The sequence below is a fragment of the Nerophis lumbriciformis genome, linkage group LG12 (genome assembly GCF_033978685.3).
Source record: "Nerophis lumbriciformis linkage group LG12, RoL_Nlum_v2.1, whole genome shotgun sequence".
NCBI lineage: Eukaryota > Metazoa > Chordata > Actinopteri > Syngnathiformes > Syngnathidae > Nerophis > Nerophis lumbriciformis.
This window is the reverse complement of record NC_084559.2, coordinates 31,947,110-31,970,046: the sequence shown is the minus strand read 5'-3', so window position 1 is coordinate 31,970,046 and position 22,937 is coordinate 31,947,110.

The window sequence follows — 22,937 nt, the reverse complement described above, 5'->3', positions numbered from 1 at the left end:
TTCAGGTTGAAGATACAGTAGACTTACCTGAGAAATTAAGCACAACCAAATCTTTTCAGGTTAGATGCGCAGTGGTTTGACCTGCTACTACTCTCATTTTAATGAACACGGAGCATCATAAAGACATATCGGAAGCGACAGTGGACAAGTTTGGGTGACACACGGATCAAATGGCCAAGAATGTAATGAATTAAGTTGGAAAAGTAAGATAAGTGTGACCACTTTCTCAGTCATAAATAACTTATTTTAACTTTTTCAATAATACTAAGATACTTTGTTTATTATACTGTTTTAAACGTTCCATCTCTGCCTGGCCCGGGTCCGTCCCAGCAACTTGCCCCGCTGCTACTCCCGTTGTGTCGGTCGCATCCTTTGTGGCTTGAAGTTAAGTTGTAGCTTCATATTATTGTGTTCTGTCTTTTTTATTTGTTGTGGCTTTTACAATCGGGTTGGAGCTGAAAGTTTGTGTGTTGTAATTAATGATATTGTTTTGTGGTGTTTGCATTGTTATGACCTTTCTTGACCACCCTAGCCATCTTCCATTTTTGTTTTGATGACGCCACAGACGGACAGACCGACTAAACGTTTAACGTCCTAATCATTAAAAGTGCTAAACTTCACATGAAGTCTGCTGTTCTTAAAGGGGAACATTATCACAATTTCAGAAGGGTTAAAACCATTAAAAATCAGTTCCCAGTGGCTTATTTTATTTTTCGAAGTTTTTTTCAAAATTTTACCCATCATGCAATATCCCTAAAAAAAGCTTCAAAGTGCCTGATTTTAACCATCGTTATATACACCCGTCCATTTTCCTGTGACGTCACACAGTGATGCCAATACAAACAAACATGGTGGATAAAACAGCAAATTATAGCGACATTAGCTCGGATTCAGACTCGGATTTCAGCGGCTTAAGCGATTCAACAGATTACGCATGTATTGAAACGGATGGTTGTAGTGTGGAGGCAGGTAGCGAAAACGAAATTGAAGAAGAAACTGAAGCTATTGAGCCATATCGGTTTGAACCGTATGCAAGCGAAACCGACGAAAACGACACGACAGCCAGCGACACGGGAGAAAGCGAGGACGAATTCGGCGATCGCCTTCTAACCAACGATTGGTATGTGTTTGTTTGGCATTAAAGGAAACTAACAACTATGAACTAGGTTTACAGCATATGAAATACATTTGGCAACAACATGCACTTTGAGAGTGCAGACAGCCCAATTTTCATCAATTAATATATTCTGTAGACATACCCTCATCCGTGCTCTTTTCCTGAAAGCTGATCTGTCCAGTTTTGGAGTTGATGTCAGCAGGCCAGGGAAGCTAGGATCGATAGGGGGTTTAGCTCGCTCGTCTGCGGGAACAAACTGCCGCCATTGCTTGCCGTGCTACCGAGGTCCTTTGTCCCTGAATTGCTCACACACTCCGGCAGATTCAATGGGGGTCTGGCGGCAGATTTCTTTGACTTTATCATTGGAAATGCATCTGCTTTGAGTGTCGCAGGATATCCACACATTCTTGCCATCTCTGTCGTAGCATAGCTTTCGTCGGTAAAGTGTGCGGAACAAACATCCAATTTCTTGCCACTTTCGCATCTTTGGGCCACTGGTGCAACTTGAATCCGTCCCTGTTCGTGTTGTTACACCCTCCGACAACACACTGACGAAGCATGATGTCTCCAAGGTACGGAAAACAGTCGAAAAAACGGAAAATAACAGAGCTGATTTGACTCGGTGTTTGAGAAAATGGCGGATTGAGCGATGACGTCACAACGAGAGCGAATATTAGAAAGGCGTTTAATTCGCCAAAATTCACCCATTTAGAGTTCGGAAATCGGTTAAAAAAATATATGGTCTTTTTTCTGCAACATCAAGGTATATATTGACGCTTACATGGGTCTGGTGATAATGTTCCCCTTTAAAGTTAAGTTGCAGCTTCATATTATTGTGTTGTGTCTTTTTTATTTGTTGTGGCTTTTACAATCGTGTTGGAGCTGAAAGTTTGTGTGTTGTAATTAATGATATTGTTTTGTGGTGTTTGCATTGTTATGATCTTTCTTGACCACCTTAGCCATCTGCCATTTTTGTTTTGATGACGCCACAGACTGACTTAAGGTTTAACGTCCTTATCATTAAAAGTGCTAAACTTCACATAAAGTCTGCCGTTCTTAAGTCCAATATTTGCTTTTTTTAGTATCGATAAAATCAATATATAGTCTTTTAAAACTATGTTGGATCGATATCTATCTTACGGAAGGCCAACTTGCCAAGCACAGATTGATACACTTGAAAATTAGTATTATAAATAGACTTATCGATATATCGATCAATCGTTTCACCCCTACTAAAGGCTTTACCTCTCATTCTACTTTTGAAAATTTTTGGAACCACAAGTAAACGTGAGAGTGCAGTGTCAGAATCTACCCGCATTCTTTTGTTGAAAAGTCAGAGCTCGGGTCTTCTGGGAAATTTCACAAGCATTTATGAAAACAAGTCACAGGGAAATGTTACAGCGTTGGTCTCACTCCCGCGAAAGCATTGTCGAGAGTGTACAAAAACATCACAAGCTCATGCCTCCACAGGAGTGTGCTTCTGCCAAAAGTGAGCCCTGTTGAAAAATTCTTCACACTCTTCAATGGGTCAAAAAGTTTATACGCGGGTGAGGCCAGTCCAAGGAAATAGAAGTGATGAAGAGGGAAAACCAAGCACACATTTTCGCTCAATGATTAAAGCTAAACCAGGCATGTGGCAGATTAAGCCTCCTTATTGGCAATGAGGGACAGGCGAGCCTCCTAATTGTTCAACCAGGAACAAGTGAGGAGAACACTGCTCACAACTGGGGTGAAGTCACCGCTTAACATGGAACAAAGGAAGTGGAACTTGGAAAATAAGAGCGCAAACATCAAAGGATACAAAAGAAAGGTGAATAATGAACAAAGTACAATCTGTCATGAGGGATCATGACACCAAAATCTAATTTAAATTGGATAGAAGGTGCTTTTTAACTGATAAGTGACCTCATTCTGTATTGATAATGACAACAAAAGTATGAGGTTAACTGCTAATTTGACCTCAATAAATGCTGCACTTCTGATTTTGATCGTTCATAAACTTGAATGTTTTTGCCATAAATCATATTTGCAGATTGTTATCCATAATGATTTCTTACACCTGCTGTTTTCACAAGAAAGCTTCATTTTGTGACCAATAGAAATCTGCTATGTTGATGAATAGTCTTTAAATCGAATTGTCTCAGTATAGATGGAATTTTTGTTTATGAATCATATACACCCCACAATGATTGATAACATACACCAGGAGAGAGTTGTGTAAGAGACTGAAACATTACCTCAGCATATTTATTAAATAATAAGATATCTGGATACAAAGACAGATAATCTGGCAGCAATTTGAAAGTATTGAGTTGTTTACAGTTTGACAAAGGAAACAATAAGACAGTTACAAATATGAAACAATAAGAAAGGGAAGGCCGTGGTATGTGTTTTTGTAGTGTGTCCAGCAGGACAGTGGCCCCATGTGGCATCAGCAATGCTTTTAAGTTCCCCTTTTGAAAAAGGTCAAAAGCGGAAGCTCAATAAAGGCAACAGGCTGCGTTTCAAAGTCTAAACTTTTCTGAAATGTGTTTTTTATCTGCTTTTCTTTCTTCCCACTGCATCAGATGGCCTCCTTTTGGAGTATAGTTCATGTCCTGTCGACCTCCATCGGCTCCTCCAAGTTCAGAAATATCCCATTACTCACTGTGAACATTCTGCACACAGTACAGTACAGTACAGTACCCCCACATTGACCTTGAATTTGCATCATTAGGGGTGAAACAGTTGCCATACTGAAATTTCCATCATACCTAAAGGGGTCATATTATAATCATTTGTTCTACCTTTAAAACACTTCATTGTGGTACAAAACATGTAATTCAAAATTTCAAATAAATCTTGTTTTAGAGACACCTTTGAATCTCAGTAAAACTACAATAACGCTATTCGCTAACAGAAGAGAAAGTCAAACACAAATACAAATAGACAGAGTAGACATTAAAGGAGTCACAATCTGGCTAGAAATGGTACTGCAATCACAGTCAAAATTCTGTAGTGCCCTCCTCCTCTCCCTAACTGAGGTTGCCAGAAACACAGCCGAATCCAGCTCGATCGACTGGGCTACTCCCAGGAACTTCAAACTTCCATTGCCTCTCACTAGGGGTTGAGGTGCTGGGACCATAATAGCTGAATAGACAAGCGTTTTGTCAATAACAAATCTCTAACCAACACATTTTACACAGAATTAGGCTATTTTCAGGAAGAGGTATGTCATGCCTGCGTTCAATATCACAACAGATGACAATCATATGGTTATTGTCAGTACTATCAGAAAACAAAGACTAAAACCTATTTAATAATACCACCTTAACATTTGACAACCAAACAATTACACAAGGCGACTCGGTAAAGAATCTGGGTATTATCTTCGACCCAACTCTCTCGTTTGAGTCACACATTAAGAGTGTTACTAAAACGGCCTTCTTTCATCTGCGTAATATCGCTAAAATTCGTTCCATTTTGTCCACTAGCGACGCTGAGATTATTATTCATGCGTTCGCTACGTCTCGTCTCGATTACTGTAACATATTATTTTCGGGTCTCCCTATGTCTAGCATTAAAAGATTACAGTTGGTACAAAATGGGGCTGCTAGACTTTTGACAAGAACAAGAAAGTTTGATCATATTACGCCTATACTGGCTAACCTGCACTGGCTTCCTGTGCACTTAAGATGTGACTTTAAGGTTTTACTACTTACGTATAAAATACTACACGGTCTAGCTCCATCCTATCTTGCTGATTGTATTGTACCATATATCCCGGCAAGAAATCTGCGTTCAAAGAACTCTGGCTTATTAGTGATTCCCAGAGCCAAAAAAAAGTCTGCGGGCTATAGAGCGTTTTCTATTCGGGCTCCAGTACTCTGGAATGTCCTCCCGGTAACAGTTAGAGATGCTACCTCAGTAAAAGCATTTAAGTCACATCTTAAAACTCATTTGTATACTCTAGCCCAGGGGTCGGCAACCTTTACCAGTCAAAGAGCCATTTTGACCAGTTTCACAAATTATAGAAAACAATGGGAGCCGCAAATTTTTTTTTGAAATTTTTAAATGAAATAACACTGCATACAAAGTATTTTGTTTTGTTTTGTGCTATGTATAATAATGTTGTGTCGTTCGCGAACGATTCGTTCGAACGAACGAATCTTTTGAGTGAACGTACTGAACCGAATCACTTCATGAACTGATTCGTTCCTTTCTCAGTTCAGTTGAGCTCCGCCGCGACCATGCCGGTATGAGTGGAACTGGCGCATTCTGTGACTCACTGAACCCTCGACGTCGGCGAACGACGCAGCCAGCTACTCATCATGGGGGCGGGGGGAGGGACTGAGCGAACGATTCGTTCACCGCGGATTAACGACATGAATCACTCAGTGAACGACAACGCTCTCGCTCTCTGCTCTGCTTGCCCTAATGCCGCGAGTGATTCTCCTCCCGTCGCGGGGATATGTTTCATGCCATTGGCATCCGTTCTCCATTCATTCTCCAAGCTAACGGCTAATGTTGACTCAAGCCACATGAAAACAAACACACACACGCGCCCCGTCCCCATTATCTCAACACATAAAGTTATAAGAGTAGAGGAGACAGAAAGAAAGTCAGTGCAGGGCAAGGCTGAGCAGCAGCGACGCGAGGGGGAGTGGCGGGGGGTAAAGTGTAGGGCAGGCTGTTTGAGAAGATTTAAAATAAAAATAATAACTAATGTATGTACATATACATTAGTGGCAAAAACAATAGTTCAGGATATCACTCACCCACTACACCAATACATCATCCCACTACCATCAGGGCGCAGGTACAGAACAATCAAATTCCGTAGGGCCCGCCTCAGGAAAAGCCTGATCCCTGCAGCTATAGCCGCCCTTAACAGCAGGCCCGGCCGACCTGTCTGACAAGCCTGTAAATGTGTGTTAGTCATGTATGATGTCTTTTTGTTATTTTTTTTTTTTTGTGTGATGTGTAATGTCTAATGTTTAAATGTACGGCAGTGACAATGAATTTCCCCAAGGGGACCAATAAATATAATCTAAAATCTATTATTTATCTTGATTTTTGTATTATTTAAGCTATTTATTTTCTTTTTTATTGCATATTTAAGTTGATATTTCCATTTTTATATTTTTAAATGTAAGCTACAGAAATGTTAGTTTTAATGTTGGCTTTTCTGGCACTTGGTTTAATATTTGTTTTGTTTTATTTAAGGTAGCCTATTTATTTTCTTTTTGTTTGCACATTTAAGTTAATATTTTCTTTGTTATATTTTTAAACGTAGGCTACAGAACATTTAGTTTTTATGTTGGCATTTCTGGCTCTTAATTTATTTGTTTTATTTTGAAGGTATTTATTTTCTTTTTGTTTGCATATTTAAGTTTACATTTTCTTTGCTACAGAACAGTTAGTTTTTATGTTGGCATTTGTTAAGGGTTTCTTAATTTAATATTTGTTTTTGCACTAAACAAACGAGGCCTATTTATTTAACTGTTGATTGCAAGCATTTTAGTAGGCTATAACTATTTTTTTTATTTCCCACTTTTATTTATTTCTTATTTTCATTTCAGTGCAATAAAACATATTTAACAACAGGACTCGCGAACCAACTGACTACTGACTGTGTCGCGGAGGAGGACGTGACATTGAGGCTCTCGTTCAGTCACTGTGCGTGTCGTTCATTGGGTGCTGAGGGCTTGTGTCGTTCGCGAACTGACACACACCGAGATCTGCCGCTGGGGAAGCTGTTACTGACTGACTCATGATTCGCCGACCTGCCCACAGAACTGCTGCTGCAGAAGTGATTCTGTGATTCGGTGAACGAATTTTTTGAACGAATCAATTTAAGGAACTGATTCTAGTGATTCAGTACAGTCAAAAGAACTGACGATCCCATCACTAATGTATAAACCAGGGATCTCAGACACGCTGCCCACACCTTTATATGGAATTTGAAAGCTGGTGCGTCACACGGGTTCAAAATGAATGGCGCTTGACAGCGTTGTGCGTGCCATGATGGTACAGCATATAACACCCACTACAATCAGCCTGCCTGATCAGCCACACGTTGTTTGAGGCTTCCGCTTGCTCACGTAGGTGACAGCAAGGCATACTTGGTCAACAACCACACAGGCTACACTGACGGTGGCGGTATAAAAAAAACTTTAACACTCTTACTAATAATGCGCCACACTGTGAACCCACACCAAACAAGAATGACAAACACATTTCGGGAGAACATCTGCACCGTAACACAACATAAACACAACAGGACAAATACCCAGAATCCCATGCAGCCCTAACTCTTCCGGGATACATTACTGTATACACCACCGCTACCAAACCCCGCCCACCTCAACCGACGCACAGAGAGAGGGGGGGGAGGTTGATGTGTGAGGGAGCAGGGTTGGGGTGGGGGCGGGGTTTGGTGGTAGCAGGGGTGTATAATGTAGCCCGGAAGAGTCAGGGCTGCATGGGATTCTGGGTGTTTGTTCTGTTGTGTTTATGTTGTGTTAAGGTGCAGATGTTCTCCCGAAATGTGTTTGTCATTCTTGTTTGGTTTTGGTTCAAAGTGTGGCGCATTATTAGTAAGAGTGTTAAAGTTGTGTTGTATGGTCACCGTCAGTGTAACCTGTGTGGCTGTTGACCAAGTATGCCTTGCTGTCACATACGAGTGCAAGCAGAAGATGTATAGCGTATAACAAGTGTTGGGCTGGTACGCTGTTAATACAGAATGTAGAGGGCGCCAAATGTTATACAATCATGGCACGCCCTTGTTATTGCTGTAAGGGTGAAAATCGGTGAATAATAATCCCGGAAGTTTTCTGCGAGAGGCAATGAAATCCGGAAATTTCACGGGTACATTGGGGGGTACAGCAAGTAAGCTGCTGAGCCGCATCAGAGTGATCAAAGAGCCGCATGCGGCTCCGGAGCCGCGGGTTGCTGACCCCTGCTCTAGCCTTTAAATAGACCCCCCTTTTAGATCAGTTGATCTGCCGTTTCTTTTCTGCTCTGCCTCCCTCTCCTTTGTGGCGAGGGGGGGCACAGATTAGGTGACCACAGATGACGCGCGAGCTGTTCAAAGTCGGGACCCAGGGTGGACCATTCATCTGTGCATCAGTTGGTGACGTGTCTGCACTGCTGACCTGTCTCCACTCCAGATGATCTCCTGCTGGCCCCACTATGGGCTGGACTCTCACACTATTGACTAGATCCACTCGACTTTGATTGATTGATTAATAAAACGTACTACAACCAACGCTAGCAATGGTTATACTGGTGAAAATACGTAGAGCATGCTTAGCAGCCTAATGTACGCCCAAATCTAAAGAGGAGACATTTTTCCAAGGTATGCCTATAGGCTACTGTTTCAAACGTTTCAGATTGCCATATGACTATCAAATTATATGTTCCAACATGTAGTCCACAATATGCAAACACGAATAAGGAATTATTTTTTCATGTGATTTGACTGTCTCCATACGTTTCACATTGCCACCACAGCCAGTTAATATAGTAACCTATTTCCTCAGTGTATCAGCATATTGAGAACGAAATAGGCACTGACACTACCCATATACACATACAGTAGGTTTTCCATCCATCCATTTTCTACCGCTTGTCCCTTACGACAGTGGTCCCCAACCACCGGGCCGTGGATCGATTGGTACCGGGCCGCACAAGAATAAAACTTTTTTATTTTATTTTATTTTTTAAAATTAAATCAACATAAAAAACACAAGATACACTTACAATTAGTGCACCAACCCCAAAAACCTCCCTCCCCCATTTACACTCATTCACACTCATTCGCACAAAAGGGTTGTTTCTTTCTGTTATTAATATTTCTAGTTCCTACATTATATATCAATATTGATCAATACAGTCTGCAGGGATACAGTCCGTAAGCACACAAGATTGTATTTTTTTATGACAAAAAAAATAAAAATAATAATAATAATACCACAACCCCACTCCCCACCCCACGGTGGTGCGTAACTGGCAACCTGGGTGTAGCACACTCACTCACTTTGTAATTGGTCAAACGGTGGAGGGCGGGGGATCGAAATGAAAACAATAAGATTTCGGGGCTGTAAATCTAATTTTGAAATGAGCATATCCCGGCTGAACTACTGTTATCAATTACAGAGGTATTTGAAAAGAGCATGATCTATTAATGCCTTTTGACATATCAGGGCCATTTAATGATGACTTGACGTGGAATTATTACATATGGCTCCTTTAAAAGGGTAGAAGAAACATATTTTTTGGGTGTAACTGAAAATCTCATAAAATCTCATATAAAAATATACCACATTTCAATGATGAATATAGCAAAATATCAAGCGGTAGAAAATGGATGGATGGATGGATGTTCAGGACCAAAATCACTCCATACCATTACAAAAAATAATAATATAGAATTTCAGTTATATAGCACATACAAACCCTTCATTTATTGAATCTAAAATATTGAAATTCATTGACTTGGTGCATTTACAAACAGCTAAAACTATAACCTGCTACCCAAAAATGTACATCAATTATCCTCAAAAAAGGAGGAGAAATATAACCTTAGAGAAAAATATAATTTAAAAGATTTGTATGCATGTATAACACTTAAGACCTTTAGCATATCAGTATGTGCATGAATGAGCCAGTCAGCCCCACAACAAGAGGATAGAGAAAAAGAAGGAAGTTGACTTAACTCTATGTATTGGGGTATATTAGAGACCTTTTTGTCCTTTGAGGTACTTTTTTACTCTATTTTTGGCCAAAACTTTGGTCGCGTTATTCTGAATGAAATGTGTTCTTAAGATGTTTTTTCTGTTTTATGTTTAGTTTTAATATTTTCTATTCAAATACTTTTATATATTAACAATGCACTGGAAATAATTGTATCCCAATAGAGTAGCTAAAGAACGAAACAGTCCTCAGAGAGTTAAGAGTCTATAAAAATGAGATGGATTCATAATTATTTCTACAGTTTTTGCTCAAATCTCTTAATCAACTTCAGTCCTAAATTAAAATGTTTTTTTTGCCATGCAAATAATTTTGTTGTTGTTTTTTATTTCAACCCAATTAATCCAAATATGTCCTTTATTTATTTTGAAAAAATTGCATGACAGGAGTTTTCATCCATATAATAAATGTTAAAGGGCTGGGGCACAGGGGTTAAGATTAGGGCCTAAATATACATACAATTAGTAATAGAATTCATTTTAATGCGCTGTTATATTTTTGTAGGGTCAGATTTTAAACTGTATAGCATTTTAGTGTAATGGGGGAAAAGTCCCCATTGACTCCATTATAATTACCATCTTTAAATGTACAGTAATTACACAAACATGCAAATTTGTTGCGTCTAACGAAAACACTTGTTTGCTTTTTTTTTTTTTTTTTTTTCAAACCTTTATCTACCCAGGGAAGTCCTGTTGAGATGAAGAACCTCTTTTTCAATGGACTCCTACACATTCATACACCAGCGTGGGTGCCACTGGGAACAATGTGGGTGGAGTGTCTTGCCCAAGACACAACGGCTGTGACTAGGATGGCAGAAGCTGGGAACGAACCTGCAACCCTCAAGTTGTTGGCACAGCCGCTCTACCATCTGAACCACGCCAATCCGAGCTTTTGTCAGAATAAACATCTTTGTGCAGCTTGCTGAAACCTGCAGGCTGCATCAACATTTGCCAGGTGTTTATTCTGACCAAGGAAACAAGTGTTTTCATCAGATGCAACACATTTGCATGCACAGACCACCAAATTTGCAGTGCCAACCTCTACCACAGGTGCAGTACACACGCAACACACAGTTTTGCCTGCTACAAAACACTCAACAGAAGGAACTTTGTTCGCGACCCTAACTATTGAAATTGCTTCGTTAAATATTATTCTCCCAATTCAATCGCATTTTTGAGGGCCTTAACATGCACGAGAACTTACTCATTTTTGCAAGCACGTCCGGTCAGGCAAATTATCTGATATTTTCAGGGTCCCGAACCCGAACTTTAAAAATTGGCTCTATAGCGCTTCCTTTATAATCGGAAAAACAAACAGGAAGTTGGCCATTTTGGTTTTTGTCTGACATTTTTAGGCCAAAAACAGGAGTCGCACTTTAACAAACTCCTCCTATTAATTTTTTGGTTTTACATTTTGTTTTACTTTTGTAGCTGTATGTAGAAATGGTACCGATTAAGTGTCAGCTGATTGCATCAACTCTGTTTTCTTTTAATGTCTTTTTGTCCTTTTGTGTTATTTTGATCTTTCCCTCGTTTTGACCTTATCTTTTGTGCACTTTTTATAGCTGTACTGCAACCACAGAATTTACCCCATTGTGGGATAAACCAAGCCTATCCTATCCTAAGGACTTGGACCAAATAAAGCGCAGTTAAAATGACAGACACCAAACAGATGGGCGATGATAAATTACAAAGGAATTTTGCCTACACCATAGGATGTGGACGTGGCATGGTGCCAAACTTTGATCTGATGATTCGCCACAAAACATTCAACATTTTTAACTCGGCTCCACAAATGTAGATCTTGATCAGAATTGGTACACGTGAGGACACACTGACACACTGAAGTGCTGGATGGTTCAGTAACTATTGGTACCCATTCGTGGTGGGCGGAGCCTGGCGGCGAAAACTGCTCCTCGTCTATCATTATTTTACTTTAGATGTGTTGGCCCTGCGATGAGGTGGCGACTTATCCAGGGTGTACCCCACCTACCGCCCGAATGCAACTGAGATAGGCTCCAGCACGCCCAGCGACCCCGAAAGGGACAAGCGGTAGAAAATGGATGGATGGGATGATCCAAACGAATATTAGGGTTTAAAGTCAGGAACTGATCAAGCTTAGACATTGATATAGACACCAACATTGCCCCCTTGTTGTGGACAATTATAACAGTCGTAACTTCCTTCCACATACTCTGATCTTCCTGAAATTTTGGTGGTGGGTCGGTGTGTTGGGAAGGAGTTGGCGGCATGCGTCATGCTTACCCGCCAACTTACGCAAACCCCAAGGTTGCATAGGAGTGCGAAGGGACTCTCAACGCTATTTGCAGCTTTCATTTGTTTTGATTTGTATTGCATTTCTAAAGCATCACGCCCATCATAACGTTACATCATCACGTCAATACATACCACCCCCCTCCCACCGGATGACCATCAGCCACCACCGCGTCAAAGTCCTGTGATAAACACTCGACCAAACTTGTCCCATATAATTCCAAACAGTAAATATGACAGTGTACTCTTTTTCTACAAAATGAAACCCTGAAACTAGTAAATGCATGATTATATTCTGTAATGGCTGTACAGTTAAAATTGTAATTATAAATGAAGACGTTTTCCTCCATTATTATTATTAAAGTTTAGAATCAGATCCTATGTAACAATGCATTCAAATACGTTTTGCTACTAATCTTACGTACAATTCGGGGACAGCGTGGGTCGAATGGTAGAGCGGCCATGCCAGCAACTTGAGGGTTCTAGATTCGATTCCAGCTTCTGCCATCCTAGTCACGGCCATTGTGTCTTGGGCAAGACACTTCACCCACCTTGTCCCCACACTCGTATATGAATGTGCAGGACTCCTTTGAAAAAGAGATTCTTAATCTTATTACGACTTTAGTGGGTTAACAAAGGTTAAAAAAAAAAAAATGTCCTGATCTTTACCCCAGCAACCCAGCCCTTTAACATTTATTGTATGGATGATAAGTCATTTTATGCAAATATAAAAAAAATAAAAACAATTAAAGTTATTATATCAAAAGGGATAGCATCACGGTGGTACAGGGGTTAGTGCATGTGCCTCACAATACGAAGGTCCTGAGTAGTCCTGAGTTCAATCCCGGGCTCGGGATCTTTCTGTTTGGAGTTTGAATGTTTTCCCCATGACTGCGTGGGTTCTCTCTGGGTACTACGGCTTCCTCCCACCTCCAAAAACATCCACCTGGGGATAGGTTGATTGGCAACACTAAATTGGCCCTAGTGTGTGAATGTGAGTGTGAATGTTGTCTGTCTATCTGTGTTGGCCCTGTGATGAGGTGGCGACTTGTCCAGGGCGTACACCGCCTTCCGCCCGAATGCAGCTGAGATAGAATCCCCCCGCAACCCCAAAAGGGACAAGCGGTAGAAAATGGATGGATGGATGGATATCAAATGGGCATTCAAAGGGTTAAAATGTAAAAAGAAAAAGACATGTTTGTTATTTAACTTAAGACTACAACGCACTAAAAATGTCAAACTCGTGCAAAGCTCTTCTGGTAAACCTCTACCATATATGGAGATATCTGCTGACGTAACTATGGCAAAACACGTCACAAAAGTCTCCAATTCCAAACAGCTTGTTTGGAAGAAGGCAATATTGTTTTATAAATATCTCTGCCATTCCTCCATGGTTTGATTTCCCATTTTTGGGATCCCAAATATACAAAATCCGGTACCATCAGGTAAAAAAGTTGGTTTTGCATAATAGGACCCCTTTGAAGATGAATTCATGTTTTTAAACCACCATAGCCATTTTTTGGGGTAAATTACAGTCTGAACGTTAACATTTCAAATAGAGTCATGTCAGTCCATGATAGCAATTCAGTTGTTGGCCGGCAGCCAGTACTAATCCCTGTGAGAGTTTGTGTCTTTTGTATCAGTATGCGTCCCAAAATGTCATGGAAGGACACACAAGAATGGAGCATTGTTGCCTTCCACCTCAATTTATGATAATTATTGGTTGGTACGTTTTCATCTTGGTAGACATCTTTTTTATTATCACAGGAGCCAAATTATCCTAGGTAACACTAAGCTATTTTTAGAAGAATGTATTACGTGGTAGTAAATAACAACAGGAAACAGTTACCCCACTCAAAAACATGCTGTTTTTTTTCTCAGGGTGCTGCCATGGTGCTTTTTCAGGCAATTAGGGTCAGGAAACTTTCCACAACCACTTAGGGGGGGCTTGGCCGGACGCTCAAATGGCCTAAAATGCAACATTTCCAATGGGTCTGCTTTCTTTTTCCAGCCAAGAAACCACTTATTCCCATACCGGGGCCGAATACACGCACACAAATGGTTGATGGTGCCACTTTTCCCATTTTCAGCTGTTTGTCAGGTATGGGTTTGTGTATGGACGTCCTTACATTGGGCCAAACTGCCGGCGTATCAATCAAGCTTTATTGCAGACTCCAACGTCCAAGTAGACATACAATCACATACAGTACATAAAACCAAAAAATACAGTATAAAAGGCATTATCACATAATATTAAAACAGTGCTTGTGCATACTCAGTGAAAGGCATCTAATAAATAAATAAAAGCAGCAATAAAAAAAAAGAACACTTTAAAAATGCATCTACACATTCTATAAAAGGCACTGATACCAGTGCTTCCATATATAGGACTGGTACCTAACAGAACTACACCTAGGATTGGTTATCTATATAATAAGATCTTTCTCGGACCCCTGCAGTGTACATATTAATTTAAACATCAGTTTTCTCAGGGTGGCGTGGAAAGGGGTTTATCCCTAAATCACATTTAGCTGAATCAAACTAAGATTACTAAGGATGAGTATTGTTGCCAGACTGGCAGATTCTGGTGAATTCAAAAAGGTCTGCAGATTACGAATGAAAACCTTAGTAAGGACTTCCCGATCCCATATTGATATTGGATATCAGTCTGATATCAGCAAAAAACAAGTATCAGATGAAATCGACGTGCATCTCAAATCTCTGATATAAGCTCTGATACAAGCAGTCCTGCAGTGTACTGTACTTGTGCAAAGCTGGATAGCCAGTTAACATCTAAATGTCCTCCAATAAACACACACATTTGATAGGTTCTTGTATTCTAGTAAAGTAGTTTACAAAAGGTAAACATTGTAGGTTATAGGAGCCAGCAGCAACACAACAGATAACACACAAGCTAGACATATGTAACAAGTGTGTTTAATTGAAGATTATTGCAGTGTAAACCATGTTATTTGTCAATATAAACAAGTGTCATCTGTAAGGTTACTGTTTTTCATACGTGCCATCAATTTCTGTTTGGTTAAATTCACTTGACCAAACCTCTTTTAAAATGACATACAACAAAAGAATAAAAGTATGTACTATGATTCCTGATGATATCGTAACAGATTAATATCAGTATCAACCAACACGCAGGGCTCCAATATCGGTGTCTTATCGGAAATGAAAAAGTTGTATCGCAACACCCCTAAACTTACCGTAGGTAATAGTAGTTAATTAGTACCGGACATGACCATGGTAAACAAATTACTGCAAAGTAGGATTATTATTAATATATCAAATATTTTCATATTTAGAGCATAAAAAGCGTTTACGACCTTCTAAATAAATTTCTAACATTATAAGAGCCTTCTAAACATAAAATGACACCCTTAAGGTTGCCTTTTCACTCATTTTACCTTATACAGTAGCCTGAAGTGTGTTCTACTGCCGTAGCCCAGAGGATCCTCCAAGCAAGATTGCTGCGGTCGTCACCTGGCCACTACAACACGGCCACAACATGACAATATTTTGTCACACGCTGGATAATTCCTCTAAGTTAGAACTGGGCTTTCATGTGCTGAAACCACAGGCGTGTGTTGTTCTTCAAAAACCTGGTCAACAGTTTGCCTGCTGTGTTGTTAGCATTGCATGTCTGCGTTGTTGTTCCACATCGCTCATGCCATAGCTGTTATTAATGTCGACAGTGAAGTGCATCAAAAGAGTTCAGCTCGACTTTGACCAGACAGCTGCTGATAGCAGTCTTGCTAGCCTGAAGTGCTACGCCAACTTTGCAAAGGCTCAAAAATGTGGAGATGTGTTATTGATGAGGCAGGAGTTATGATAGAGCCCAACAAAAAGTCGTACAGCCAATAGTTGATTAACTTGATTTTTACAGTAGCGCCAAGATTAGCCGCCTGTTATTAGTATTCTTAATTTTTAACCCGGAAACGTAGGTCCTGCCTTGTGAATATCTTTATGGGCATATAGTCATATCTTTTACGGGGCGCTATAAATGGTGACCCATCAGCGTTCCTGTTCTCTCTCGCTGTACAATGTATGTCTTCTCTTGAACGGGTTTGTGCTGAAAATACTATTTTGTTGTACTCGTGCAATGACAACAAAGTTCCTTCCTTCCTTTATCGAGCACCACAACCTAAGACAAATTCTGCACTGTAATACCTAACATACTTAAATACAACTGTAACACTTTAATTTTGGCCAAAAACATGCATAATATGCTTTGATGAAAACTGAAATCTGCGACATTGACTATGTTTACACTGCAGGCCAAAGTGTCCCAAATGGGATTTTTTTTTAGATCCGATTTTTTTCCATTTGACTGTGATTTTTAGCAGACTCCAGTTTAAACGCGCACAGACTCCAATGTGGCCCCAATAAGGCCTCAACGTCACTTGCATGCGCATTTCAATGAAGTGAAAACAAAGGAAATTGACCTGAAGGAAGTCGCTAGTACTACAAAGTTGCAACACCTAAAAAATGTTTTACTTGAAAGTAAAGTAATGTATATAGTGTAATATATTTGGGAGGGTTCTAAACTTTTTATGGCTGTTAAAGGCCTACTGAAATGAATTTTTTTTATTTAAACGGGGATAGCAGATCCATTCTATGTGTCATACTTGATCATTTCGCGATATTGCCATATTTTTGCTGAAAGGATTTAGTATAGAACAACGACGATAAAGTTCGCAACTTTTGGTCGCTGATAAAAAAAAGCCTTGCCTGTACCGGAAGTAGCGTAACGTCACAAGTTGAAAGTCTCCTCACATTTCCCCATTGTTTACACCAGCAGCGAGAGCGATTCGGACCGAGAAAGCGACGATTACCCCATTAATTTAAGCCAGGATGAAAGATTCGTGGATGAGGAACGTGAGAGTGAAGGATTAGAGTGCAGTGCAGGACGTATCTTTTTTCGCTCTGACCGTAACTTAGGTACAAGGGCTCATTGGATTCCACACTCTCTCATTTTTCTATTGTGGATCACGGATTTGTATTTTAAACCACCTCGGATACTATATCCTCTTGAAAATGAGAGTCGAGAACGCGAAATGGACATTTACAGTGACTTTTATCTCCACGACAATACATCGGTGAAGCACTTTAGCTACGGAGCTAACGTGATAGCATCGGGCTTAACTGCAGATAGAAACAAAAGAAATAAACCCCTGACTTGAAGGATAGAGAGAAAATCAACAATACTATTAAACCATGGACCTGTAACTACACGGTTAATGCTTTCCAGCCTGGCGAAGCTTAACAATGCTGTTGCTAACGACGCCATTGAAGCTAACTTAGCTACGGACCTCGACAGAGCTATGATAAAAACATTAGCTCTCCACCTACGCCAACCCTTATCTGCTCATCAACACCGAAGCTCACCTGCGTTCCAGCGATCGACGGAGCGACGAAGGACTTCACCCGATCATCGATGCGGTCGCCGGCTAGCGTCGGATAGCGCGTCTGCTATCCAAGTCAAAGTCCTCCTGGTTGTGTTGCTGTAGCCAGACGCTAATACACCGATCGCATTTACAGCTTTCTTCTTTGCAGTCTCCATTGTTCATTAAACAAATTGCAAAAGATTCACCAACACAGATGTCCAGAATACTGTAGAATTTTGCGATGAAAACTAAGCCTTTTGTATTGGATACAATAGCGTCCCAATACTTCCGTTTCAACCATCGACGTCACGCGCATACGTCATCATACATAGACGCTTTCAACCGGAAGTTTCGCAGGAAATTTAAAATTGCACTTTATAAGTTAACCCGGCCGTATTGGCATGTGTTGCAATGTTAAGATTTCATCATTGATATATAAACTATCAGACTGCGTGGTCGGTAGTAGTGGGTTTCAGTAGGCCTTTAACACGGACATCAGCGTTTGTCTACGGGAGCTTTATTTTTCAACTCAGATGTAAACAAATGCGCCACAGCGTCAATTCCGGTCTTTCAACAATCGTTATTTCTTCGGAATCAATATATATATTCATATATTACATTTAGCCTATAATTTGCGCACTATTGACAAGTGATGGCCCAAAAATGTGGTCGTCTTAAACAAAAAACGAAACCAGATGTTGTGATGAAATATCCATTTCCGCTGGCAACTGCGTCTTTCCGGGAAACACGAGTGACGTAGCTTGCTCAAAGTTGACGAATAAAATCACATTCAGGTCACATTGCGTTTAGACTGCAGTCACATTTGAAAAGATCAGATTCCAATCAGATTCAGGACTACCATTATGTGGTCTGAAACTGATGTCAAAAGATCAGATTTGAAGCACTATGGAGCGTTTCGACTGGCAAATATAATCGGGGCAAAAAAGTTGAGAAGCACTAAGGTAGGGTAAAGCATTAATATGCTTAAGTTTACATGTTGCAAAATTATGCTTTTAGGGGACAACCACACACTGAATAGCCCATTTTTGAATCGGAAAGCCTTTCTCATCAGGAGCCATGACCAGAAAAATCACACTTGTCCCAATGTTTCATATTTAGCAGTTATGTTTTTACAAAACATATCTTTTTCAGGGTCGATCTCTTTCTGGGGTACTGCTTCAGAGTTCCAATCATTAAAAAGCGGCACCTTGTTATTCAGTTTGTCGTGGTTCCTTTATTACAAACCTATATACTCACACTGAGCCATTTCAACCATGACAGACTTGGGCAAAATTTCCCATTACAGTAATTGTATGACGTTTTGTCCGTGACCCCAACTCTCCCACGTAATGGAACGTGTACTGAACTTGAATACAGATCAGAGCACTCGCGCTAGCCAAATTATATGATAATGAGATTTTAGGGGTTAACAAAACAGCCTTTTGAGGCGCAAAGCTGTTATTGCAAGGCCCAAACTTAATAAGGTTAACAGGCTTATGAGGGCGTGTTAAAGGTGCCAGTTGGGTATCTTGCAGTCTAAAAGAAGCGTATGACTTACTGTGTGCTGTTAAAAGACAATCCTAATAAAATACATCAGCATTACCATTTTAAAGAGGAACTGCACTTTTTTGGAATGTTGCCCATCATTCACAATCCTTGTGTACTACAAGAACACATGTCGTTTTCTTTTCTATGCATTCTAAATAGTGAAAAGCTACTAGCAAAAGACAATAGCAAGTCATCTATTTCGCCTACGAAGCACTTTAAAAAACCCCATCAAGAAACCACCAACAACACTCCATTTACATGCTGTGATGTGCATATTACTCCAAGCTATTGCGACATTGTTATTGTAAGAGCCCATGTATATATATATATATATATATATATATATATATATATATATATATATATATATATATATATATATATATATATATATATATATATATATATATATATATATATATATATATATATATATATATATATATACACATATATACATATACATACATACATATATATACGTATACATACATACATATATATATATATATATATACAAAATATTGGTATTGGGACAACACTAATACATACATATATATATATATATATATATATATATATATATATATATATATATATATATATATGTATGTATTAGTGTTGTCCCAATACCAATATTTTGGTACCGGTACCAAAATGCATTTTGATACTTTTCAAAATAAAGGGGACCACAAGAAACTGCATTATTGGCTTTATTTTAACCAAAAATCGTACTGTACATTAAACATATGTTTCTTATTGCAAGTTGGTCCTTAAATAAAATAGTGAACATACAAGACATCTTGTCTTTTAGTAGAAAGTAAACAAACAAAGGCTCCTAATTTAGCTGCAGTAACATATTGTGTCATTTTTCATTCTATTATTTTGTCAAAATGATTAAGGACACGTGGTAGAAAATAATAAATAAATGATAAATGGGTTATACTTGTATAGCGCTTTTCTACCTTCAAGGTACTCAAAGCGCTTTGACAGTATTTCCACATTCACCCATTCACACACACATTCACACACTGATGGCGGGAGCTGCCATGCAAGGCGCTAACCAGCACCCATCAGGAACTAGGGTGAAGTGTCTTGCCCAAGGACACAACGGACGTGACTAGGATGGTAGAAGGTGGGGATTGAACCCCAGTAACCAGCAACCCTCCGATTGCTGGCACGGCCACTCTACCAACTTCAAAATGAATTGTTAATCTACTTGTTCATTTAATCTTAATATTTGCTTATTTTTTTCTTTTAACATGTTCTATCTACACTTCTGTTAAAATGTAATAATCAATTATTTTTCTGTTGTTGGATGCTTTACATTAGTTTTGGATGATACAACAAATTTGGGTATCAATCCGATACCAAGTAATTACAGGATTATATATTGGTCATATTCAAAGTCCTCATGTATCCAGGGACATATTTCCTGAGTTTCTAAACATAATATACATTAAAAAAAAAAAAAGAAAATTTTGTGATGCTAAAAAATATTGATGTAATCATAGTAGTATCGACTAGATACGCTCTTGTACTTGGTATCATTACAGTGGATGTCAGGTGTAGATCCATCCATGTCGTTTGTTTACATTGTGAAGCTGGTGAGCTACGATGTTTAGTGAATCATGTTTGGCTATTCCTCGTCCTGCAGGGACTTATTTTATTTGTCACTATGGAGGCAATGATTAGTGATTTAGAAGTAGCTACAACACTGCAGACTGCGGATTAACTTTAGCCAACTCTAGCCATGTCTTAAAGCACTTCTTCCTGTGGGCGTTTGAGTGTTATAGCTTCACCTTTATCGTTAAGTTTTTAAGCCAAAATGCGTCCATTCTCCCTTTTCAGTCTACACACTGTGTCTGCTTGTAAGTACTCCGTGATTGTGCGCTGCCGAACATGCTCATCTGCTTGTAAACCGGTACTTTTTAGAGGCGGTATAGTACCAAATATGATTAATTAGTACTGCGGTACTATACTATACTATACCGTACAACCCTAATGTATATATATATATATATATATATATATATATATATATATATATATATATATATATATATATATATATATATACATATATATATATATATATATATATACATATACATATATATATATATATATACACACACAGTATTTGTATATATACATATGTTTATGTATATATATATATATATAAACACACACATATATATATATATATATATATATATATATATATATATATATATATATAAAAGTTAAATTACCAATGATTGTCACACACACTCGGTGTGGCGATCACCCACTGGGAGGTGAGGGGAGCAGTGAGCAGCAGCGGTGGCCGCACCCGGTAATAATTTTTGGGGATTCAACCCCAAATTGCAACCTATATATATATATATATATATATAGGGATGATACTCGAAACCGATTTTCCCGGTTGTTCGATAAGAAAAGAACCGAGTCCTCGGACTCGAATCCCTTTTTGAGAACCGGTACCCGTTATCGAGACCACTATAGTAAAGAAAAAGAGTTGGTTCTTTATTCGAATCCCTCGGAACGAATCCCGTCCCGACCAGAAATGCTCCGTGTGACATCACAAGAAATGACGTCACGTAGCTCAGTCATTCGGCGCAGATAGCGAAAGCATGAAAAAAATGGACCGGAAAAAGCGCTCCAAGGTGTAATAAAGTTCAAAACAAAAGGTATAATCCAATGAATAACTTTACTGAGAGATTTGAGCAGGGTTCAAACACATGATGAACACTTTTACGACCAACCGGAAACATAGCAACCAGGCTAGCAACGCACCTCCTTTACGGCAGCTGTCGCAACGTTCTTAAAGCAACCGCAGCACATACATATATTCACAACATATATGACATGATCTCTCTTTTTTAACTTTTGTTTTTCTTTCCTTGTAAACAAAACAAAAGCACACTGTATATGTGTTGTCTGTCTAATTATATATAATGCAGACGAGGCGTGTTGGCTGAGTTCTTGACGTTTACTTTCACAGCGTGCTCATAACCTCATTCTTAGCTGCCGGGTGGCGACATGCAACAACACTTTTCGGGGCTACCGCGCATGCTTGTCACTCCCGTTGCATGCTGGGTAGTGTAGTTGTTATATTCCCTAGCTCATAAAATCTAATGTTAACTCAATAAAGTGTATTTCTTTTTTTAGCTTTAACTTTTAATTTTTTAGCATTGTAACCACATTTGCAAACAACTTTTCTCTTTATAGAATTTTCTTTCAATAAAGAAATAAAGTGCAAAAATGTCAAAGCATCATAACAAACGGTTATGTCAAATAGCAGCAGAATTGCACTTTTTGGATAGCTGTATTATTTTCAGTTTTGTGCCCAAGGGACTGATTTTATTTAACACAATATTATTATTTATACACCTATAGTGATCACAGAGACAGGTTGTTTTTGTGTTACTGTATATATTTGTTTTTCTGAAAAATCCTACTTAATATACTTTGAGTAACAACAGTCAATATTTATTTATTTTATTTTATTTTTTTAGGGGGGTAACAGTCAATATTTATTTATTTATTAGATTACATTTTTTTCTTATATAATAAAAGTGAGCTTTTGTTAAACCAAATATTGTGTGTTTTTTTCCATATACAACAACCTATCTGGACTCGATAATAGAATCGATAAGGAATCGGTTCGATAAGAGGATTCGATAATAGGCTCGAACTCGATAATTTCTTATCAAACATCATCCCTATATATATATATATATATATATATATATATATATAAATATAATATAATATACATGGTTATATATAAATGATATATAAAAACATAAAAAATGTCATAATGGTAATTATTGTATTTTTTCCCCCATTAAAAATGACAAT